Raw genomic sequence first — 15395 nt, 5'->3', positions numbered from 1 at the left:
TCAAAAACCTAAAAACATAACCACCGTATGATTCAGCAATCCCACTACTTCCCCAAAGGGCAGGAAATCAATAATGGAAAAGACATCTGCATTGCCATGTTTATTCCAGCACTATTCACAATAGCCAAGGTATGGAGTCAACCTAAATGTCCATCAACAGAAGAATGAATAAAGAAAATGTGGCATGTGTACACAATGGAGTACTATTAAACTATATAAAAGGAACGAAACTGGGTGGGGCATGGTGGCTCACGCCTGTAGTCTCAGCACTTTAGGAAGCCGAGGTGGGAGCATCACCTGAGGTCAGGAGTTCAAGACCAGCCTGACCAACATGGAGAAACCCCATCTCTACTAAGAATACACAATTAGCCAGGCATGGTGGCGTATGCCTGTAATCCCAGCTACTCAGGAGGCTGAGGCAGGAGAATTGCTTGAACCTGGGAGGCAGAGGTTGTAGTGAGCCGAGATCGTACCATTGTACTCCAGCCTGGGCAAGAAGAGCAAAACTCCGTCTCAGAAAAAAAAAAAAGGAATGAAATCCTGAATCCCGTCATTTGTGACAACCTGGATGAGCTTGGAGGACATTATGTTAAGTGAAATAAACCAGGAACAGAAAATATATGTTCTCTCTCATACATGAGAGCTAAAAAAAGTTGGTCTCTTGGAAGTAGAGAATAGACTAGTGGTTATTAGAGGCTGGGAAGCATAGTGGGATAGGTTGGTTAACAGACACAATATTACGGATAGATAGGGGAATAAGTTCTAAGTGTTCTATAGAACTGTAGAGTGAATATAGTTAACAATAATTTATTGCATATTTTTTAAAATCTAGAAGAGAGGATTTTGAATGTTACCAATACAAAGAAAAGATTAATGTTTGAGGTAATAGATACGTCAATTACCCTGATTTGGTTATTACACGTTATATACATGTATTCAAATAGTGCTCTGTATCCCATAATATGTACAATTATTATATGTCAACTAAAAATAAAAGGAAAAACATTTGAAGGCTCAAGCCATTCTAATGCCTGAATCACTTACAGAGAGATGCAGAGTGTGATGAAGCTAGTCTGTACTAGGAAAAGAGATGGCGAGAGCCAAAATAAGAAAGGGACATATGGAAGCATACTCACAGTGGCTACTCGGCTCCCTACCATTGCCTCTGACGAGTTGAGGTCCCCAGGAGGTCTCCTCATACACATCTTTCTTCCGTGATTGCCTGTGAGATATCTCTTTCCTTTCTTTCCTATCTGTATACACAGCATGAGTTTCCATATGCTAAATGGGACATAACATGATTGATTAACTAGGAGACATGTGTAGACCCTCTTATGACCCGTACAGAAGTAGAGTGTGTGGGCAGAGAGAAAGGCCTGTTGCATAAGTGCCACAGCCTCTTTGTTGTGCTAAAAGTAATGGAAATGTCTAAGAAGTATTGTGATGGCCTAAGACATCATTCTTGAGCAAGAGCTGGATGGAATCACACGCCACATTTTTACATTTACAATTTCAGTGTTTTAGCTATATACTTAAAACTATAAACAATGCTTTTGTTATAGAGATTCCTGCAGTCCCCATGCCCCTCTTTTTTTTTTTTTTTTTTTTGGTTAACTGAAACGAAAGTGTGTATAATGCTGTTTTTGTTAAGGTAAGGTTGCCTGGGCACACCACCCTCACGTCACTGCAGAACACACTATACTAGTGCCTACAGTCGTTTGGGTCAACCTAAGGGAATTGCTCTCCCTTGTAATCATAAGGACCTAAAACTGAACAGGTAACATACCCAACATCTCAGATTCATTATTTTTAGTGTATATTTTTTTGGTAGCTTTAGTATGGGGCAGTCACATCAAAGGTGTTTGTTATGACCTAAGTGATCATCCTTAATAGCTGATAACATCCAAAGAGAGAGACAACCAGACATCATGCACCTCCTCATTACAGTACCAAGATACGCAAACTAAGTCTGCACAACCTACAGCTCTAAGTACCAACGCCCAGGAAACACAGGAGAAAAGGAAACGTCCTAAACAATGTTATTATGGGAATGCCATTAACCAAAGCCAACATGTGGGAGACTACCAGACAAGAAGATTTAGTTCCTTTAACAACATTAACAACACAGCAAACAGGGAAAAAGAGGATGGAGCTTTCATGCCTCAGGGATACTGAGGCAAATAAACTGTGAGTAAAGAAAAGACAGCAAGGTAGAAAGAGGCTATCTATAGGATAATTAGGAAAATGTAAGTACTAAATGAACATCTGACAATATTACAGAATTATTAATATTGGTTTTTAGGGAGCTGTGATGATTCTTAGGGAGGTGTCACGATGCTGTCATAGTTGCTTTTAAAAAAGCCACTCTTTGCCTTTTACAGATCCACACTGAACTGTTTACTGATGAAATGCTCTCTAACATCTGGGATTTCCTTCAAAATTATCTGGGGCAGAGAGGGAGTGGGTAGGGGCAGAGTGGGATAGGCCATAAGTTGAAAATACTGAAGCTGAGTGAAGGGAGTTCATTGTAATACACTCCACACTTTGGTATATGTTTGAAGTTTTTCCTAATAAAAAAAAATTCAGTGTCTATTTTACAGATGTATTTGTCATTTCAACAAACATATATTGAAATCATGTTGTACACTACGGATTGGAGACATATAAACAAATTAGCATTCTGGCCAGACTGTTTATCATTACTTCTTATTTCCCCTTTGTAAGATGCCACTTGTCTGGGCAAGGTAGCACATGCCTGTAATCCCAACTCTTTGGGAGGCTGCAGTGGGACCATCACTAGAGGTCAGCACTTGGAGACCAACCTGGGCAACACAGTGAGACATCATCTCTACAAAAAGTAAAAATAAAAACATTAGCCAGGTATGGCATCCTGTGCCCATAGACCCAGCTACTCAGGATGCTGAGGTGGGAAGATAACCTTGCCACAGGAGTTCGAATCTGCAGTGAGCTAAGAAGATGCCACTGCACTCCTCCCTGGGTGACAGGGTGAGACCCTGTCTCTATAAAATAAAATAAAATACCATTTATTTTAAGACACACAATTATATTAATTGCAGCTTTTGAAGTCTCCCGAAGGTCAATGCTCACTTAGAGTGGGAGAGGGGAAAAAAAGACCACCATGTTCAAATTAAACATTGATTTTAAGACACATCCTAATTTCAGACTATCCAAACTATATATCTTGAGATCAAGGAAGAATGGTGATTCTCACTTTCTTTTGGATCTATAGTAAATATCTGGTTATAAAATCCGAGGGTATCCTAAGGGAAAATATTGTGTTCAGTGTAACTGGGGTTTTGATCCTATAGTTTTTTCTTTCTGTTTTCTTTTTTTTTTTTTTTCCAATGTGTCAGAATCTAGCTATCAAGTTGAAATAGGTTAATCTGAACTTATCACCAGCAGACGCATCTCAGTCATCTGGAAGAAAATGCTGTTACAAGAAGTAACTCTGGGTATGTGCTTCAAGAATGCAGTTGTGGAAACCATGTTTGCAGCTGCTTTAAACTGTTTTCCAGGAGTCAAGGAAAATTCAAGAGTCTGAGACCAAAACGGTACCTTCGGCACAGTCTTCCTTGGCACAGTCGTGGAGAACAGGGCCAGGGCTTTGAGTCAGAGGAACTGGGTTGAAATCTGCCTGTATTGGTTGCCAACCTGGTGACCTTGGATATCCTTTTTATTCTCTGAACCTTATATTCCCCCTGGATAAAATATACCTGATGAAACCTGCTGTTGCGTGTTCTGGGATTTAAATGAGTAACACCATACCTAAAGCATTTGGTGCAGTGTTAGGATGTGTAGAAGCTTAAGTTGTTATTCTTCTTAACATTTTCCCGGAACCAGGGTGAGGCTCCCTGAGCATGCGACTTTTTAGCTCTGTCTGACGACTGGTCCCTGCAGTTAACTGATTGTTCTACAAAGCAACCATTTGCTGAATTCATTGCCAAAGAATCGATACAGGTGATATCTCAGCTCAAGCTGCTATATCAAAATACTATCGACTGAGTGGCTTAAACCACAAACATTTATTTCTTACAGCTGTGGAGGCTGGGAAGCCCAAGATGAAAGTGCTGGCAGATCCTGTGTCTAGTGAGGGCCGTCTTCTTGCTGTATCCTCACATGGTGGAGAGAGAGATCTCATGTTTTTCCATTTCTTTAATGAGGGCATTCATCCCATCATGAGGGCCCCACCCTCACCCTCATGACTTAATCTAACCCGGTCATTCCCAAAGCCCCTACCTCCAAGTACCATGAGGATTAGGATTTCTACATATGAATTGAGGGGAGGAAGACACAAACATTTAGTCTATAGCAGGTGAACTGGCTGCTTCCATCCTGGCTTGGAACTTCAGACACAGAAGCCTTGGGACTTTCTCAGGACTTTCTCCAGATCTGACTCATGCTCAGCAAACAAGCATCTCTGTGGATCATGTGACCTTAGCCAGGGATGTTGGTGAAACTGTGTGTTGATCTAGGTACCTAGCCCATGCTAGGTGCTCATCAAATAGCTTTAGTGAGTGACTGTGACTGAAAAGGCATCCTGGGCTGTGCTTTCGCACCACTAGTGCCAATGCTGTGCATTTGCTCTTTTTCTAGGATTTTTTTTTTTTTTTGAGATGGAATCTTGCTTTGTCTCCCAGGCTGGAGTGCAGTGGTGCGATCCTGGCTCACTGCAACCTCCACCTCCCAAGTTCAAGCAATTCTCCTGCCTCAACCTCCCAAGTAGCTGGGATTACAGACGTGCACTACCTTGCCCTGCTAATTTTTGTATTTTTGGTAGAGATGGGGTTTCTCCACGTTGGCCAGGCTGGTCTTGAACTCCCGACCTTAGGTGATCTTCCCACCTCTGCCTCCCAAAGTGCTGGGATTACAGGTGTGAGCCACCGTGCCTGGCCTCTAGGATGCTTATATGCTCTCTATGCACCATGATATTAACGCCCTGGCAGAGCAGTCTCAGTTCCACTTCTGAGTTGGGATGAGTATTTAACTCCTTCCCCATCCCCTCCCTGATGGGAACTAGGCAGCACTACAGGGCCAGAGGCAGAAAATGGGGAGGGCTTCTCACCTGTCCTTGTCCATGAATAGCCAATGCTCTGCTGAGGACTCCACGAACCCACTCTTCATGATCAGCCTCAATTGGCAGTGGCCATCTCCTCTGGCAGCAAGCACCAGTGGATTTCTCTTCCTGCCCACATCTGCTAGATGAGGGTGATTCCCTGGAGAGAGGCTGGGAGAAGCTAGCTAGCCTGTAACCAGTGGGCTAGTGTGTGTGCATATTGTATGCATGCTGGGGGACAGAAGAGGGTGTGGGGAAGGGCACCTTGCTTTGCCCAGGTGAAGGAGCAAGGAAATGTGTCCTTCCCAACCTTCTTTCTAGACCAGCTAATACTCCACTTCTACCCTTTGGGCAAGACATTTATCTGTCTGAGCCTGAATTCCCTCATGTATATGAAAGATGGAGAAGACCATCATAGAAATTCATGTTTATTAGTATTCCAAGCAAAAGAGCTAAAGGTTAGTCTCTCAAATTCCTACCCCTTTGAAGACTGATGGATAAGAGTCTTTAAGTTTACTGCAGGTGATTAAGCATGTAAGGGCTAAAGACAGCAGAACTTTTGCCAAAGTAGGTGCCATGGTAATTCTGCCATGACCTATGTAACGGGAAATGGGTGGATTAATAGTTGCAGACCATCTACAGATTTCCATCCTCCAAGTCTTCCAGGCAGAGGCTACAAAATAAAATACGCTTAAGAGCCAGGCAGGTAATGAGAATGAGTGGTGCATGCCAGGGGTTTGCATGGTAAATATTAGCACTATTCCTTGCTTCCACAAAGGCACTTTCTGCACTTGCTGGTAAAACACACAGTCCTCTGGGTATATGTTTTGTTTTCTCACATTTTGTAGATTCATGAGCACAGATAAATATTTCTCCACTACTAGCAAAACACTAAAATATAGGCTCAAGTAGCAACTGTGGAAGGAGCCCTGGAGAATTGGGAAGCATATGCACTCTACCCAAAGAGGACCGAAGCTGTGCAACTCCAGCTCACCGTTAGGGAAGGGGAGTAATGTGGGCCCAGTGTAGCCAGATCCTCTACTTCTTTATTTAACAGAAACTGGAAATTCAGATTTTTAAAAATGTAGTGTCCTGCTTTTGCTGTTTTTCTTTTTCTTCTTTTTCCTTTTTAATGGTGCACATGTATTTTTTAAAACTTTGTGCACACCAAATAAAACCCACCGGCCGGTGACCTGTCTGCCTCTTACCTTCCACACAGCACACTGAATTTTGAAGGGTTCTTGCTGAATCGCTCTGAATCTGACATTCTGGGTAACCTCCTTATGCAACTGGGAGCCTTTGGAATCTTCACAACCAGGAGGGCTGTGTCTTTGACCTTGACTTAGGCCTCGTGTCTTCAGGGCATGCCAAGGGGATGGTGCAGGCTGGACAGAGGTGTGATCTCCTTTTCTCAGCATAATTTCCTTCCTGGGGTCTTCATATCACCCTGAGGCAGGAGCTGGGGTGTTGGCTTCTTCTGAAGGTCACTTTCTGGCCTTTGCCTGGGTGGAGATTAGAGAAGAAAGGCAACCCTGGAAACCTGACCAGCTTCCCGGGAGAGATGATAGGCAAGTAACGCTGGGTGAGCCATTGAGGCATCTGGGCCAAGTCCTTCATTTTACAGACAAATAAGCTGAGATGCAGGAAGCCACAGCATCTTATCTGGGCAGTTCATCAGCAACAGCTAAGGGGTGAGAGCCCGTGTTTCCCGCCCCACCACCCGATGCTTCATCCACTGTGCTTTTTGGCCTCTGTCTCTACAGAGTACACTCAGCCCCTCCCAGCCATCTCTGGAGTTTAGTTGGGATTTGAACTGACTGAATGATGGGACTTCACTACTAAGCCTGGGGACCTAGGTAAGGCCAAAGGAAAAGTGGAGGAAGGGAGAGGAAGAATTGGAAACACTCGTTTTCCTCTGGCTGTGAGGAGAATTCACCTGAGATCCACCCGGAAAAGGGTCTGTTGCTTATTTTGTCACCAGGGTCTGGAGTCGCTCATGTCCAAAGTGCCTATCAGGTCATGAGGGACAGACCTGGCAGTGGCATTTCCATGGCTCTCCACCAATTTTCACTGGCCTGTTGCTTGATTCAAGTGAGCACCTTTCTCACTGCCAGCAAAGGGTCTGCTCCCCTCTGGCAGGTATCCTGACAGAAAAAGCTTGGCTTAAAGAATTGTTTGTCCTGTCATTTCTGACATACGATTTGCTATTTAATCCTAAGTAGCTATTTTTTTTTTAATCAAAAGTTTCAGGTTTCTCCCAACACCACCCTAAAAAAAAAAAAAAAACTGTTAAGAAATGGGGAAATGTATGGATTTAATATTTTTCTTTTCCTGCTTATGACTGGGGGAAAAAAAAGTTTAACATTTGTTGAGCTCCTAGTTATATTCCACTAGGCTCTTTTATATACATTATTTTATGTAGTCCTCAAAATATTTCCAGGGCCAGGCATGGTGGTTCACACCTGTAATGCCAGCTGTTTGGGAGGCCAAGGCAGGAGGATTGTTAGAGCCCAGGAGTTTGAGGCCAGCATGGGCTACATAGTAAGACCCAGTCTCTATGTCTCCACAAAATGCTTTTTAAAAAATTAGCCAGTACGCTGGTGCACGCCTGTAGTCCCAGCTACTTGGGAGGCTGAGGCAGGAGGATTGCTTGAGCCCAGGAGATCAAGGCTGCAGTGAGTCATGATCATGCTATTGCACCCCCGCCTTGGTGACAGAGCAGTACCCTGTTTCAGGAAAAAAAAAAAAAAAAAAAAAAATCCAGAATGTATGTATCACTATTTACAAAAATGTCCTGTGTAATAAATGAGGGGATCAAGGTTCAGAGAAAGTAAGAAATGTACTAAATTGATATCCCCCATCTTGGAGGGACAGTGTCTGATCCTGACTGTATTCTTAGGCCTTGCATAGTGCCCAGCACAGAATAAATGCTCAACAAATAGCTTCTGATAATGTTATTTCCAGGGTAAGAGAGTCATAAATGATGAGCCTTTCATGAAAGATTAAAAAAAAAAAAAAAAAAACACAAAAAAACCTTGTGAGATAAAGAAAAGAAAGACATTTGCATCATTACTAGTGAAATAAGAAATGACTTTGATTTGTGGACCATCACATCTTTCTTTCAAGGATTTGGCTTTATTTGATGTGGTATCTCACTTGTCTCTTTCACCAATGCTGGCAATATTCCTGACAAGTGAGAGGAAGTGAGACAAGAAATGATAGAGTAAGGGCCAAGTATGCAACTCCAAGGCCAGGCATAGTCATTGTCTGCTTGGGCCCCAGTTCCTTCCTGCACCCCTGGGGTCATCAAAGCACACTCTCTCTTCAGATTCCTCTGGAGAGAGGGGTTTCTGCCTCTTACCCCATACCCTTCACCTAGGAGAGAACTGTCATTAAACTCAGCAAGGAAGATTATCTCACCTTGGGTTTTTAGTTAATGGGGGTAGACACAAAACAACTAAGGAAATTGACTGCGGTAAGGTGTTTAGACAAAGCAGGTAGAAACAACCTCTGCCCCCCAATCTGTCTTCTCCACACCTGACATTTACTGTGTACTAAACAAATTTAGTTGAAAAGAAGCAAAATTTTAAGTCAACGTTTTGCTGAGCACTTATGTATTGCTTTTATTGTCAGAAAAAAATAACACCACACTGATACTTTTAGCTATAGCTCTAGATACAAGCTTTGCTTATGTTAGCCCAACATGGTATCTTTTCATCAGAATCACAGAGTAAGAGTTATAGAAGTGGCTTTACAGTCACAGTTCTTCTAGAAGATTTCTATACTCCAACTGGAGATCTATAGACCTGTCCACTGCAGGGCAATGGGAAGTTTGCATGAGACTCCTACTTACACCCCTACCGTTACTCATCTTAAAAGCTTGTGTGAGACACGGAAGTCTTGATTAAATGCAGATGACAGTGTCCTGAGTTGATTTTTCTCATTTGACATTAGACTGTCTCGATTTAAGTAGCTCGGTAAGAAGTGAGACATAATTGGGTCTTGCTTTTAATTAAACATAGACATATATTTATTTATTTACTAGTACCACTCAGATACTGCTTAATTTTCATTAATGCTGTTGACTTTTTCCTCTCCTTAGAACAACATTCTTGTTAATCGGGCGGCTGCAATTAGTTGTCCCATGTTTATCCTTCCGGTTCCACAGCTAATTCCAGTGTAGAACCAATTTATTTATAGTTTTCACTGCTCAGAACATCCTACCCACTGAAAATTCATTGATAATGCCATAACTCAGAGTGTCCTTTTATTTTTGGGTGGAAGGAAGCAGGGATTGGTTTGGAGGCAGAAGCAAGAGGGAGGTGTCAATAAGATCCTCTTCATTTGGTAGCATAGAATGGCAATGTTCCTAATGAAGGACACAAGCATACGCTTTCTGATATAATTACGGTGTTGAGATTGGCTCTTTGCATCACTTTCTGTTCCCTCAGAGGCAGACGACAGCCTAACAAAGAACTCTAGTATAGTTATTGCATTTCTAAACACCAAACAAACATAAACAGGGAAGCATCTTTTAATGGAATGTGACATATTGATTCACCACACATCTCTGGCCAAGTTGGGAGTCAGGAGCTAAAATGCCTACATATTAGGACAGTTTAGGTTCCCTCTATATGGAAAATATATACTGCTGTAAGCATTAAAGGCTTAATAGAAAACCATGCCTTCAAATGGACTCGGGGCCTTTAATCAGGCTCTCTTAAAGCAAGTTTCTGTGCTCCACTCGAAGGACTTAGGCCAGTTAGCCCTGCATGGTGTTCTATTCCTGCTTGAACGGGGCACCATCCGTGGCCATATGAGTAGGTGGAGAAGAGGTAAATAGAAGCCACTTCCAATTCACAGCATGTAACCAACTGCCTTTTCTGCATTCCACAGCCACTCAGGAGGACTGATGGAACAAGGACTCTAATCATTTTAGAGAAGAGAGCAGGCTGATTACAGTATAAACCTAAGCCTTATCAAAACCCCCGACTGAAATACTTCCATTTGCTAAATAATATTTACTAGGCCTCCATATTTTCAACATCCATCTTCACTCCCAAATACTTGGATTTGGTTTCTTCTGGTTATTAGCCTAAAGACAGCTCTAAGTTCCTAATCATATTCTTTCTGGTGTGATTGGAGAGCCTGCTCTTAACATATTTTCAGAGGTCTTGAGAATCTGTCACTGACATGAATAAATAAACGAATGAGCTGAGTGATGTTGGCAGGAGGCGCCGGGTCCGAAAGCCTCTTCGTGTGCTACAGGAGCGGGCTCCTTTCCTTCCACCTTCTTTGCATTCCAGGAAAGGGCAAATAGGATTACCCAATGCCAAATGTCACCTTCTGTCCTCTGCTTTCACTAAGGGAACCAGAGGGTGGCCTAACGTGAATACTGTGCTTGGAGTGAACATGCCTGCAACTTAGCTGCACTTGTTATATTATTTTATATTTTCAGTCATTTTGTGTTCTGTTTGCTTCTTTGGCAATAAAGCATAGGAAAATACATATTCCAGCATGTTATGTACATTGTTAGACTGTGTCATGGTAAGCTTTTTCACCTTGGCCAAAGCATAATAAGAGGAAAAAGACAAACAGCTTACATGTATTGAGAGCTTACATTGAGCCAGGCACCATGCTACCCACCTGACATGCTTTCTCTAATTTAATCTTCACATTTAATCTCCATTTTACAAATGAAGACATTGAGGCACAGAGAAGTCAGGTTACGTGCACAAGGTCACACAGGTGGGGAAGTGCAGGCTGGGGCACTCAGCTCTGTGCACATTGCCTCTCTTCTAAGTGCCTGCACCAACAGCCACTGTCTTTCATCAGGTGCTCAGAAGAGATGAAACCTAGGAGCACAGGCAGCACTTCTACTCCATGGAAAAAGAAGCAATTATCAGAAAACATCGACACTTCTGTGGCTTTCAAGGGCAAGAATAAATGTGCTGAACTATCCTCGAAGGCACTAATAACTGGGCTGCTGAACACCACCATGGCGATTATTGTTTTCCGGCTGACACTTGGCTAGTTCTTTCTCCTTTTTACTTTCAGGCTAATAATTAGATTTAAATCCCTGACAGGACTCTAACCATCACCTCAGGGGGTTCTGGATTTCTTTACTATTGCTTGCAAAGATTTCATTTTAAAAAAGCCCTTTGAAACGATAAGTAAGTTACACTAGCAACAGCTTTTTAAAAAATCTATTATCTTATTGAGTCTTTTGAAGAACATATGCTGTTCTCCTCCTCCTAACCTTGAGAGACTAACCCTTATTTTTATCTCCAGTTTGAAGAATAAAAAATGCCCAGGAGGATGAGTGAAGTCAGACTCATAAAATGTGGTTTCCACCAGTGCTGGTGTCACTGCCAGGCTGATTTGGACAGCCCTCAGAATGTGTTGAATCGGGAATTTCGTTTCGTTTTTGATTTAAAAACTTTTTTCGGTTACGGGCGCGGTGGCTCACGCCTGTAATCCCAGCACTTTGGGAGGCTGAGGCGGGTGGATCACGAGGTCAGGAGATCGAGACCATCCTGGCTAACACGGTGAAACCCCGTCTCTACTAAAAAAAAAAAAAAATACAAAAAATTAGCCGGGCGAGGTGGCGGGCGCCTGTATTCCCAGTTACTCGGGAGGCTGAGGCAGGAGAATGGCGTGAACCCGGGAGGCGGAGCTTGCAGTGAGCCGAGATTGCGCCACTCACTCCAGCCAGGGCGACACAGCGAGACTCCATCTTGGGAAAAAAAAAAAAAAAATTTCCTATAGTGAAAATTATTATGGTGGATTTGCTTCTCAGGGGTGGGGGAGAAAGAACTGTTCTTTATATGAGTAAGTGACACTCTCGGCCTCTGTGGCGGGTTGCTTTGAGCAAGGCAGTTAGAGGCGAGGTTTCGCAGACAGCATTTTACCCTCCACGGCCCTGCTCTCCTTGGATGCCCATGCCGATGGCCGAGTGCACTCACCTGGCTGTGACCGTGGAACGCCGCTTTTCTCAGTGTGAAGACACCTGGCCCAAACAGGGCACTTTAAAGCCTTGAAGAACAAGATGGAGTCATCTAAATAAATAACTGGCTCAGGTGAGGACCCACTGGCAACCTGGCCTCATTAGCACTGTTACAGCAACGGAGTGGCCTCCCTGGAGGCTCTGGCACACACGAAACATCTGTTCTGGGGCCTTTCTGTCACCTTATGACTACTCTGGAGAATCCCAGTTGCTTCTTAGGAGAAGGCGGAGAGCCTGTTGGTCTCTGTACTGAGTCTGATCTATCCACACAATAAAGAAAAACGATTCTGCCCACAAGGCCCAAGGATGAGCTATGGGAAACTAGTCCAGCCAAGCCCTTCCTTCAGCGAAGCTTTTTCCAGGGGAACGAATTTAATATCTTTCCAGAGACATAAAAATAATACAAGAATATTTAATTTTACTTGGCTGGGTGTGGTGGCTTACGCCTGTAATCCCAGCACTTTGGAAGGCCCAGGCAGGGGGATCACCTGAGGTCAGGAGTTCGAGACCAGCCTGGCCAACATGGTGAAACCATGTCTCTACTAAAAATGCAAAAATTAACCGGGGGTGGTGGCGGGCACCTGTGATCCCACCTACTCAGGAGGCTGAGGCAGGAGAATCTCTTGAACCTGGGAGGCAGAGGTTGCAGTGAGCTGAGATCCTGCCATTGCACTCCAGCCTGGGGGACAAGCGCGAGACTTTGTCAAAAAAAAAAAAAAAAAAAAATTAATTTTACTATAGTGTTTTTGAAAGAAACTAAAAACAAAATTTTTGGTATAACTTCAAGGATCATTCTTTTAGGCAATTAATAAATGCCCCATCTTCTATCATCATCAGCTTAAAGCAGAAAGGTTCCATAATTTTCTGACAACTTTCCTTGAGCAGAAATGAGAAAAACTGATTTTTGTGGATGCTTTCAAACATTCTCGCACAAGATCCATGGTCATCTTTTCTGTTCCATGTAGTAATAGTTGTTAGCAGACAATTCCCATTGATAGCTAGGCATACAGCTAAAGATGGGAAGAGACATGGGCTCTACTGAATCCATGATAATCAAATTTAAAAATCTAGGATATGTACCTAACCAATTCAACTGTGAGAAGTGAATACTTGATAGTATTGCAATAAACAAAGGTTTATTCGGGTTACCAAATATATACAACTTGCCCAAGTGACACTTATAAACATCACATTCCAAAAACATTAGGTTGAGCTGTGGATGAAAACTCTCCAGAGTATAAGGAGCATTCCTAGAATGAGCTGCCTGGGAGGCAGGGGCTGAAGGCAGCCGACACAGGGCTCTCATCCCATATGGTGGGGTCGCTAGTCCTACAACTGCTGGGGGAGGAGGCTGCAATGGTAGGGAGAGCAAAGGGTCTAGTTGTTCCCAGTTAACATGCCAGAGACATATTTCCCCACAGAATCTGTGACATACATGATGATTGGTAGAGACACAGGGGTTCATTCTGCCCACAGTGCAGCTTAACTACAATGCCCTCCACAAACAGTATTTTTAACAAGAATGAGTAAAAATTAGAGAGCTCCACGAAAGACATATTCCATGCTTTGTTATTTTAATTATTATTATTATTTTTTGAGACAGGGTCTCGCTCTGTCTCCCAGCCTGGGGTGCAGTGGCGTAATCATGGCTTCCTGCAGCCTCTATCCAGGGCTCAAGCGATCCTTCCACCTCAGCCTCTCAAGTAACTGAGACTACAGGTGCCCACCAGCACCCCAGCTATCTCTTGTATTTTTTGTAGAGACAGGATTTTGCCATGTTGCCCAGGCTGGTCCCAAATTCCTGGCCTCAAGCAATCCAGCTGCCTCAGCCTCCCTAAGTGCTGGGTGAGGCAGTGAGACAGTGTCCAGCTTGTGTTATAAACAATACGTTTAAATTTTTCAAATAATCCATTTGTTTAGAAAGTCAAACCACTTACAGGCTGTTAGTTTAATCTTGAAGAATTTCTTAGGCAACCCAGAGAAAAGTAGGAAGCAACGTTATAGTTTTGCTTTTTATTAGGGGAGGCCTACGATCAGATAAGATTATTTTCAGTAGAGGCTTCCAGAAAGCCTGTCCATTAAGTGAGCAATGGTAACAGTCTTGCAGTCTGGCTTCAAAACTGACGTAAGACTGCTGTCTTTAGATTTACAAATCACTTCTCTCCAAACTGGACTTCTTACCAAGCATTTCTCATCATCCAGATTTGGAAAATATGCCTAGTCTTTCACAACTGGCTATCATCAGAGCTGCAAAGTTGCTGCCTGCTATTCAAGTGATTAAATAAATACTTGCTAAGTACATAGAGTTCTAATCATTAGCCCACTGTTCTATGTAGTCATAGATACATAAAATAACCAGGCCAATTATCCCTAACTTAGGAGTAAATACTTCATTTCCCTCTGATTTGGTGAATGGGTACTTAGTGTGAAGCTTACAAAAAATAAAGATTACTTCTAACACCAAACACTGCCAATTGTGCTTAAATCTCTGAGCCACTGGTAAAATCATGTCTTACCTGCATAGTGTTACCGTATCCATTATTTTCTAAAGCTATCAAAGCTAAGGCCTTGAGGTGGACAGGTGCTGCACCAAAATGAAATTCAGTTGCGTTTGGAAGCCTACCCCTCCGTGGGAGTTCAATCAAGTTGAGTACAGTTCTGTGCTGCACAGAGCAGCTTTCAGTGCAGGAGGCAGGCCATTACATGCTTTCTGAACTCCATTAGTTACCCCTGCTGAGAGTGAAAAGTTCTCATAAGTGCATAAAATTTAAATTGCCTATGAGGTAAGGAATGAGACGGTATTTTGCTGCCAAATATTACTTTCTGTTCAAATGGTCTACAATCACACATATAATGTAGAATCATAGAGTACAGACCTGAAGGAATGAAGCGTTGACTAGGAATACTGTGCCTCAAATCAAATCTCATCATCTGGAAAGACCCCCAGAGTTTGCTTCAGGTGAACTTCCCCTCCGCCTGGCACCTCCAGCCAGGTACATGTGCTCCGATGGAGCCCAGAACCTCCACTCCGGTCTAGACTCAGGAGTCAGCCAGGCCTGATCAGAGCACCAGAGACGCTTGGCCTCAGTGACTGAAGGAGGCATGGCACATGACTCAGTCAGAGCACTGAGGTCAGGTGCAACCCAGGGTGGACAGGACTATTAAGAGAGAGAGAGATGTGCTCTTTTTCACCCCTCTACTCTCCCTGAACCTGGGAGAAAATGGGTTTGGGACTGCTGCTGGCCATTTGCCATCACAGGAAACCTGGGAGAGTAAAGCCACATGAAGGACAGTAAAGCTGAGAGCTGGCAAGAC

This window comes from Trachypithecus francoisi, unplaced genomic scaffold (assembly GCF_009764315.1).
Source record: "Trachypithecus francoisi isolate TF-2019V2 unplaced genomic scaffold, Tfra_2.0 Lachesis_group0, whole genome shotgun sequence".
Taxonomy (NCBI): Eukaryota; Metazoa; Chordata; class Mammalia; order Primates; family Cercopithecidae; genus Trachypithecus; species Trachypithecus francoisi.
The sequence above is the reverse complement of the archived record's forward strand: the minus strand, read 5'-3'. Positions refer to the sequence as shown.